The sequence below is a fragment of the Pinus tabuliformis genome, chromosome 2_1, assembly GCF_031772625.1.
Source record: "Pinus tabuliformis cultivar Carrire ecotype Pingquan chromosome 2_1, CPIR1, whole genome shotgun sequence".
In the NCBI taxonomy this organism is placed as follows: domain Eukaryota; kingdom Viridiplantae; phylum Streptophyta; class Pinopsida; order Pinales; family Pinaceae; genus Pinus; species Pinus tabuliformis.
The window spans coordinates 245453857-245462722 of NC_142299.1; the positions used below are offsets into that span (position 1 = coordinate 245453857).

Here is an 8866-nt window from a genome sequence, read left to right on the forward strand (position 1 = left end):
GGTTTCCTTTTCCATGCTTCTATTGTGGCAAATTTGTAGAGTCAAACTCCCACTTATTCCACTGCTTCAATTTCTTTTCAATTTTGATAGCACATTGATAAGTGACACCCAATGAGGAGATGTCCAGGAAATCCATTTTGATTGGATGTACTATGTAGGCCACTATGGTACTTCAAGACCAAGTGCCACTTGGAGTCTTTGATACATAGCTTTGAGCATGAGATATGGAAATTATTGGTGTACTCTAGCACCATCTAGTCTCTCTCTGGTCATAGAGTTGTACATCTCATATACTAGTCATCGTAGTTCCCTACATGGTAGAATTCCTCCTTAAAGGCTTCAATAAAAAAAACCTAAGTCAGTCTTGCATTGAACATTGCAAACTCATCTTCATTGTGTATCTCTAGTAACCTTCCCACAAACATTGGACATGGGGAATGACTTGCAGTAGTGTGAAGATGATCTTCTCATTGTCGAAAAAAATTTGGACACAGTAATAGCCCTCTAACATATTTAACTATTTCTCCACAACATTTTCATCTATTTGGCCTTCAAATAAGGGGATATCAAAGTTAACCTATACCTTGAAGGGTGTCACACCTCCAAAATTGTTTCTTATTGACAGTGCCTTGGTTGTTGTTGGCAGTCATCTAAGGATCTGAGAAAAATTGTCCATCATTTCATTCCTCTATCACACAAGTGCTTCCTCGAGCAACAACTTGATAGGATCTCCTACTTTGTTATCTCCCTTTTCTTTTTCCATGGGAGATAGCTCAAGTTTGCAAGAGCAATCATTCCCAAGTGAAACTAGCTCGAGAATGAACTTTTTGTACCCTGACTTCATCAAGGACATGCATTGAGAAACAACAATGAGCAGATTGCTTTGATACCACTCATCTAGGTTGTACAAATGAAATGAAATGCAAGAAAGTAATTGGGACATACACAGAGAAATATAACAGAGGTTACAATAATATGGTGAAAACCCAACCTCTATTAATAAATGAAATAATAAAATATTATAGAACACAAATTGGTTAGAATGGTAGTAGTATCTCTGAACAAAGAGAGATGGCGGCTACGTGCATTTGTAAAAGCTATCACAAGAGGTTGAAAGAATGGCCTTTTAACATAAAGAAAGAACCCTAGAGGTAAAAAAGCCTAACTCTAAAAGATGAAACACCAAAAGGCTTGTGGGCTCCAAGGTGGTTAGTTGTTACATCAACTTCCTAAGGGTGCAACTTTTGCATGCAATATTCATTTGAGGTGCAAGATAGCTCGTTAGAAAGAACTATTTGAGGACTACAACTTTTGTTTGAAGCCAGGATATGCCATAGCAACCGCTACCCCCCAAATTTCAAAAATAAATTATTTAGGGCCTCTAAATGTCCCTGAAAATTTGGGACCCAAAAATCATAGAAAAACTGCCAACAAAATAAAAACCATTGAGATAATATAAAAGATAGATGACCATTGATATACACCTAAATCACTTAACATATGAATAACACATAAACCTTTCTCCACCAATGTTAGATCTAATTAAAATTAGCTCATTGTACAAATTTACATACAACTCATCGTGCCACCTTAATGAAACTCAATGATCCAATCCACATGAATGGCATTGGACAATATAAGAGTAATGCAAAATGCAAAAATACAAGTTAATTGATCAAAGTTAAGGAAATCAATAAAAAAATGTGTTATTGTTAAGTTCCCACACAAATGTTATTATTACTATTCTAAGTTTAATTAAATTTTCCCATAAATTTCCTTAGTCAGGCTCTTTTGTAATTTACAATCCTACAGTGGTTAGCGTCTGACCTGAATTGTAAATGTTATTCTCCATAACTTTCATTAATACTCGTGATTCATAATTCTACAATGGTTAGCGTCCCTATTCAGGGGATTTGTTAATGCATTCACTGTGTGGAAACAGTTAATGAATCACTCCGCCTCTTTTCTAGCAAAAATATGGCTGGAATTTACATCAATGCTTTATATCTGATCTTTATACCTAGACCTTCTACCAAGGATTTATCCCTAAAGGTTTTCAGAGTTGAGTTGAAACATGGCTGGTAGAATTCATCCAATCTTAAGAGGTCTGTTAGACTACTTGTCCAGCAATTGTGCTAGATTGCTAGACTGGTTGGGATGATAGATAAGGGTAGTAAGCTTATCTATGCTGCTTGAGACATTGATTTGTATAGAAGATTTCTACAAATAGTAGGTAACAGGTTCAAACTCCTGGAGCCATACATAACCTTGAAAGTGAGGCAAGAAAGGAATCATGATTGGCCTCTGTAAACATACGAGATGGAAGGAAGCATCCACCATTCTGCATTTGATAGACCAAGGCACCGCTCGGGATAACTGCAGGGCGTACGCCCTCCTCATACAGGATTGTGTTAATAACAAAAATGTTGAACAAGGCAAGCAAATCCATGCACACGTGATTAAAACAGGGCTTGTCACATTTTCCTTCCTTAATACGCATCTTGTAAACATGTATGCCAAATGCGGCAAACTGGATTCTGCACGCCAAGTGTTTGACAGAATGCATAACCGAGGTGTCGTATCATGGACCGCCGTTATTGCAGGATATGTGCAAAATGGGTTTTGTCAGGAAGCTCTCGAACTTTTTCCCCAAATGAAGAGGGATTCTGTAGAACCGAATGAGTTCACCTTTCCTTGTGTTCTCAAGGCGTGTGCTGGCCTTGAAGCTCTGTCGACTGGGAAACAGGTACACACCCACATTGTGAAATTTCGATTTGATTCAGATGTGTTTGTGACTAGTTCACTATTAGATATGTATGCAAAGTGTGGGAGCAGTGAGGATGCGTGGAAACTATTTGACAAAATGCCTGAACGAAATATTGTTTCGTGGAATGCGATGATCGCAGGAAGCGTCGTGAATGGTCGTGCTGAGGAAGGTCTTGAGATGTTTGAGCAAATGAGGCGAGCGAATGTGGAAAGCAATTGCATCACTTTCTGCAGCGTGCTCAATGCGTGTGTGAATATTCCAGCACTAGATCAGGGCAAGCAGATACATGCCCATGTTTTTAAAAGTGGATTTGTGGTCGATGTGAATGTGGGGAATACTCTTCTGGACTTGTATGGGAAATGTGGTTGTGTGGAGGATGCACGCATTGCCTTCGACGAGATACCTGCAAGAAATGCTGTTTCCTGGGGTGCAATGATTGCTGGATATGCGCAAAATGGATACTACGAAGATGCAGTAGATAGCTTTCGGCGAATGCAGCAAAAGGGAATTGAGGTAAGTGAGTACACATTTTCTAGTGTTCTAAAAGCATGTGCCGGCCTTGCAGCACTGGAACAGGGGAGGCAGATTCATTCACATGTCATTAAAACTAAGTTTGACTCTGACGTGTATGTAGGGAGTGCCCTTGTTGATATGTATGGAAAGAGTGGGAGTATTGTTGACGCATGCCTAGTGTTCGACAATATGCCTCAGAGAAATATTGTGTCATGGAATGCAATGATCGCAGGATGTGCACATCATGGTCATGGAAAGAAGGCTCTCCAATTTTTTGAAAGAATGCAATCGGATGGCTTAAAGCCCAACTATATTACTTTTGTTTGTGTGCTATCTGCTTGCAGCCATGCTGGCCTAGTGGAAAAAGGTAGGTTTTACTTCGATTCCATGATTGAAGATTATGGCATTACCCCAGGAGCAGAACATTATGCATGCATTGTTGATCTTCTCGGCCGTGCTGGCCTTCTTGGTGAGGCAGAGGAGTTTATGAAAAGAATTCCATTGAAACCTACTGCTTCTATGTGGGGGGCATTGCTTGGTGCTTGCAGAGTCCATGGGAACATGGAGTTAGGAAGACAAGCAGCAGAATGTCTGTTTCAGTTGGATCCACAAGACTCCGGAACGCATGTATTGCTGTCCAATATCTATGCTGCTGCCAGCAGATGGGATGACGTAGAAAAAGTGAGGAGTGTGATGAAAGACATAGGGATGAAAAAGGAGGCAGGTTGCAGCTGGATTGGGGTAAAAAATAAAGTGCACTCATTCCATGCAAATGACAAAACACACCCATTGACAGAGGAGATCTATGCGTTACTGGATAAATTGAGTGGGCAAATGAAGGAAGCAGGCCATGTGTCAGATACAAACTTTGTGCTCCTTGATGTGGAGGAGCAGCAGAAGGAAGGCTTTCTCTGTTACCATAGTGAGAAGCTGGCTCTTTCTTTTGGGCTTCTCAGTATTCCTCCTGGGATACCAATCCGAATAATGAAAAACCTACGAATGTGTGGCAATTGTCACACTTCCATCAAATTTATCTCAAGTATTGTTGGAAGGGAAGTTGTTGTGAGAGATACCAACCGCTTCCATCATTTCAGGGATAATACGTGTTCTTGTGGGGATTACTGGTAAATGCAAATGAACAACAGATATATTATAAGGCTGGCCCTGGCAACATCATGTATTTTTGGAAGTTACAGTAACACAATTTGGATATTCATTGCAGAAATTATTATATGTTGCAATGTCATCAAGCATGCCTGAACTTGTAGCCAACATGGCCTAAACTTATAGCCAGCATCTTGTACATGTTTTTGTTGATTGCATCACCATAGCACCATCATTCTTGTTGGTTAATCATCCCCATAAACTTGGGAAAACCTGAACGGTAATCATAGGGGTACTCAATGTGCAAGGGTTGTCCTTGAGTACTGTCCACAGTATTTCAAGATGATGAAATCATTGTTCAATGTTTGGATTTAGTTGATTCTATATAAGGTTTTGGCATTATATTCAATCTGTTTGTAATGCAATGTCAGACATGAGGCTAGCTGAAAAATGGATTAAATCTTTCAGAAAACTGAGCAGTGGGTTGTATCATCATAATTTCTTCCTCACAAACGGAAGCAGAATGTTGGTTACAACAAAATTGTGAAACGCTGCATGCAGCCACTTGGGGGATGCACCTTATTGTCATATCCATAAAGTTATTTTCCTTGCTACTTTATCCCTAAGGCCTTTTGCTTTTGCATCAGGAAATGCCTCTTTTGGCATTTGTATCGACATGAGATTAAAATTTAAACATAACACACAGTGACCACTTTGTATTGGAATCTTGATTAATACCTTATTGCAATCCAACGGGTTGGTGTTATGATGTGCACAACCATTATCCGGTCTTTTCAAGTTGTCTTTGTCGGCCTAATGGTTAAGAGCGTGTGTTTCCTCTTAAGAAGTCACAGGTTCAAAACTGACGGGTAGAGTAAGTATGCATTCGTAGACGTAGCAGTCAAATCGCTATGCGGAGGTGGGTACCTTATCCCACAGACAAGGGAGTCTCATACACCAATTTGGTGTCTGGTTTGGCCATGACCTTAAAATTGAATAATAATAATAATTTCAGTTGCCATGGAGAGGCTAGCTTACTTTTTCATATAAATGCCCAGCATTACTTCACGTAGATGTAAATTTTTTCCTTCTGGCTTGCTGACTCTAATGGACGTTCATAAGGCCTAAGAGAGGCATCTGGTTATCTTTCCCTGAAAGCCCATTCTTGCAAATACCACAGCAATAGTGTTTGCGGTGTCATCAAAAGCTTTGCAGAGGGTAATGAAGTTCTTTCTGGTAAAGTTCTTGAGATCCATGTTAATGAATTTATTGTTACTTGTGATGCGTTAGACGACACAACTTACTAGCCTACTTAGTAGCTGGAGTCTTCAGCTTGGATTGATTAAGGTTTGGGTTTAATAGCCCTGGAAAGCTTGTGGTTGGGTTTGCATGGCTGCCTGAGGCCCGAGATTTTTTTTTTGGTTTGTAAATTCTTTCTTCCTTGTTATAACCTTCAAGGAGGGCAAGCATGTTGCGGAAATGATCATGCATGATCCTTGGATGTGTCATAATACGCTTATTGTGTTTTCCGCTGAAGCTTTCAATCAGCATGAGCAAGCAGTCATGACTCTATTTTATATTTAACACTACAACAAAAACATACTACACCATTATGAATGCCTCCTTCAGCCAAGAAGCCATGAGTGGGGTATCTATTCCACAAAAATTAACTAAGACTTGCACTTGGCCTCATCCTGTTTCACAAGCACAAGTGTGTCATTAAGAGACTTGAACCCCAACGTGGGTGATAAAAACACCTCGCTATCGTCAACCTGGCTAAGCATCCCTTAACAATAACCGTATTGTTTTGTCAAATTTTTATGAGGTATTCTCAAGTGATGAATATCTATAGTTACGAGCATGATCACTAGTACAAGTGTGCCCTTGAGATACTTGAACTGCAATACGGGTGATATAAACACCTCACTATTGTCCACCTAGTAAGCACCCATTGACAATACCCTTATTGTTTTACCAAAATGTTGTGAGGATTGCTCAAAATATGAGAATCTATGGTTGCATTGCCCTATCTAAGTGGAATTTTCAAGCCTGGCAATGCTATTTTGGAATTTTTTCAAAATGCATCTTAGTCCTTTTGGCTGGTTGATATCTTACAATCAGTTTTGCACGAAATGCCCCCCAGATCAAAACCCCGAAATGCGACCCATACAGATCTGTAGGTGATCCACCCTCCAAAACACGTCCCAGAAATTCCGAAACACAAATCAGGCCAACAAAGACGCTTCCTAGCCTGTGGGAACCACCTGCCTGATCCGCGTTTCGGAATTGTCGAGACACGTTTCGGTGGGCGGTTCACCCGGTCGATTCACCGCGGATCAGGGCCAACTCCGTACGGATCATGACCAACTCGATGGGCCACCGGTCGGTTCCACCGTACGGCCCCACTAATTTTCTTTTTTTTTCATTTTTATTTTTGTTAACTTGTGTTTGGTGATGGGTCTAAGTTGGGTTAGGGAAGGGAATGAAGGGATTAAAAGCCTCTTTCTCTTCTCATTTGCTCACTCTTAGATTTTTGAAGAGCTTGCAGAAGAGAGGAGAAAGAGAGGAGAGCTTGGAGGAGTAAAGAAGGGCTTCCATCTACAAGAGCTAAAGAGGTAAGTGCAAACCCCAAACTCCCTCATTTTTCTGTCATTGTTTTTTGTATTTTTCTCCTCCCTCTCCTACTCTTTCCCATTCTTTCTTCTTGCTCATTTAATTGCAGGTTGTCCACCACCTATATTCATATTCCAAGATGGTGTTCTTTTGGCTTCTATGTATCATTCCACTTTTGGTTTTCATGATGGCAAGGGGGAGTAGGAATAGAAGGGAAGAAGAACAAGAGGATAGTGGTCCCCATATGAGTGACCCAATGTATGATGAGGAGGAAGGGTTTGAAGAGGAAGGGGATGAACCTGAAGGGAACACTGAAACACTAAAGGGGAAAGTTGCATTGACACCCTTGTGGAACTATGTGACCAAACTTGAAGGGGGAAAAGGTGGTGGAAGCTACAAATTTTTGTGCCCTCATGGTTGTCATGGAGGAAAACCATATAGTGGTTCATATACCCGTGTGAGGAGGCATCTTTGTGGGGTGATGGACAGTGATGAGAAAAAGGGTGTTGCGGGGATACAAATTTTCCCAAACATTTCAACTGAACAAAGAAGAAAATACATCCAAATAGAGGAGGTTGCACAACAAAAAAGAAAGAAACAAAAAACTCGGTCTAAATCAAGTGCAACCTCTAGATTAAGTAGCTCATCTTCTCATGGTACTTCTGCAAGCGCTAGAGGTAGAACAATAGGGGATTTCCTTAATGTTGCTGGGAGGGATGATGTGGATGGAAAGATAGTCTGATTTCTTTGTGCTTGCGGTGTACCATTCAATGTGCTTCGCTCTCCCTATTGGCATGATATGGTTAAGGCCATCAATGAAGCCCCAAAAAGATACAAAAGCCCCAACTATGAGAAAATTAGAACAATGTTATTAGAAAGAGAAAAAGCAAAGGTTCAAAGAGCTTTGACACGTTTTACAAATGAGTGGGTGGATTGTGGGGTATCCATTGTATCAAATGGGTGGACAAATATTAGAAACCAACATTTGATAAATGTTCTTGGTGTTTCTTCTAGTGGTGCAATATTTATTACATGTCATGACTCCTCCTCCATCAGTGCAACTTCCCAAAACATTGCAGATCTCCTATTGCAATCAATCAGAGATGTTGGTCCTAATAATGTGGTTCAAGTGATCACTGATAATGCAGCAAATTGTAAGGCAACAGGAAAAGTTATTGAGCGTACTCATCCACACATATTTTGGTTTAGTTGTTTGGTGCACACATTGAACCTTTTGATGCATGATATTGTGAAGCATAATTAATTTGGATGGATTAATGAGCTTTACAAGAGAGGGAAGCAACTCATTAAATATATCACAGGGCATACAAGACTAAACCATTTTTATGGCACTTACTCCAAGTTGCAGTGGCTTAGACTTGCAAAAACAAAATTTGCAAGTTATTACCTCACCTTTAGGCAACTAATGAAGGTGAGACAAGCTTTAACTAATATGATGACCTCTGAATCATGGGAGAAAATTAACAATGATAGAGATGGGGCTAATGTAGCTAAGGACACTATTCTTGACATGTAATTTTGGTCACAAATTAAATATGTTTTGCAATTCACCAAACCAATTTATTACATGATCAAGTTTGTAGATTTAGATCGGCCAATAATTAAGTATTGATTTGTGTAACTTGGGAGGTACTCCAAGCCCTTAGGTTCAGGGTTTAGAGAGAAAAGCGCCACAAGGGTCACTTGTGGGTTTGGAACCCAAGTATGGGGTTTTGCACCCAATTGTGTTTGGGGAAATTTCAGTAGCACATGTCTACATGTGATGGCATGGGACGATAGAGGGCGGAAAAGATAATCGAACACTTCAAGAATCATCAATTTTAGAGTTGTAGAAGTGGAGAAATGAAT

The 8866-nt window shown here is 40.1% G+C and overlaps 1 pseudogene; it reads left to right on the forward strand.

Annotated features, from left to right (window-relative positions):
- Window positions 1–1819: 1819 nt before the first annotated feature.
- LOC149199603 (pentatricopeptide repeat-containing protein At4g14850 pseudogene) lies at window positions 1820–5000 on the forward strand (annotated as a pseudogene).
- The last annotated feature ends 3866 nt before the right edge of the window (window positions 5001–8866 follow it).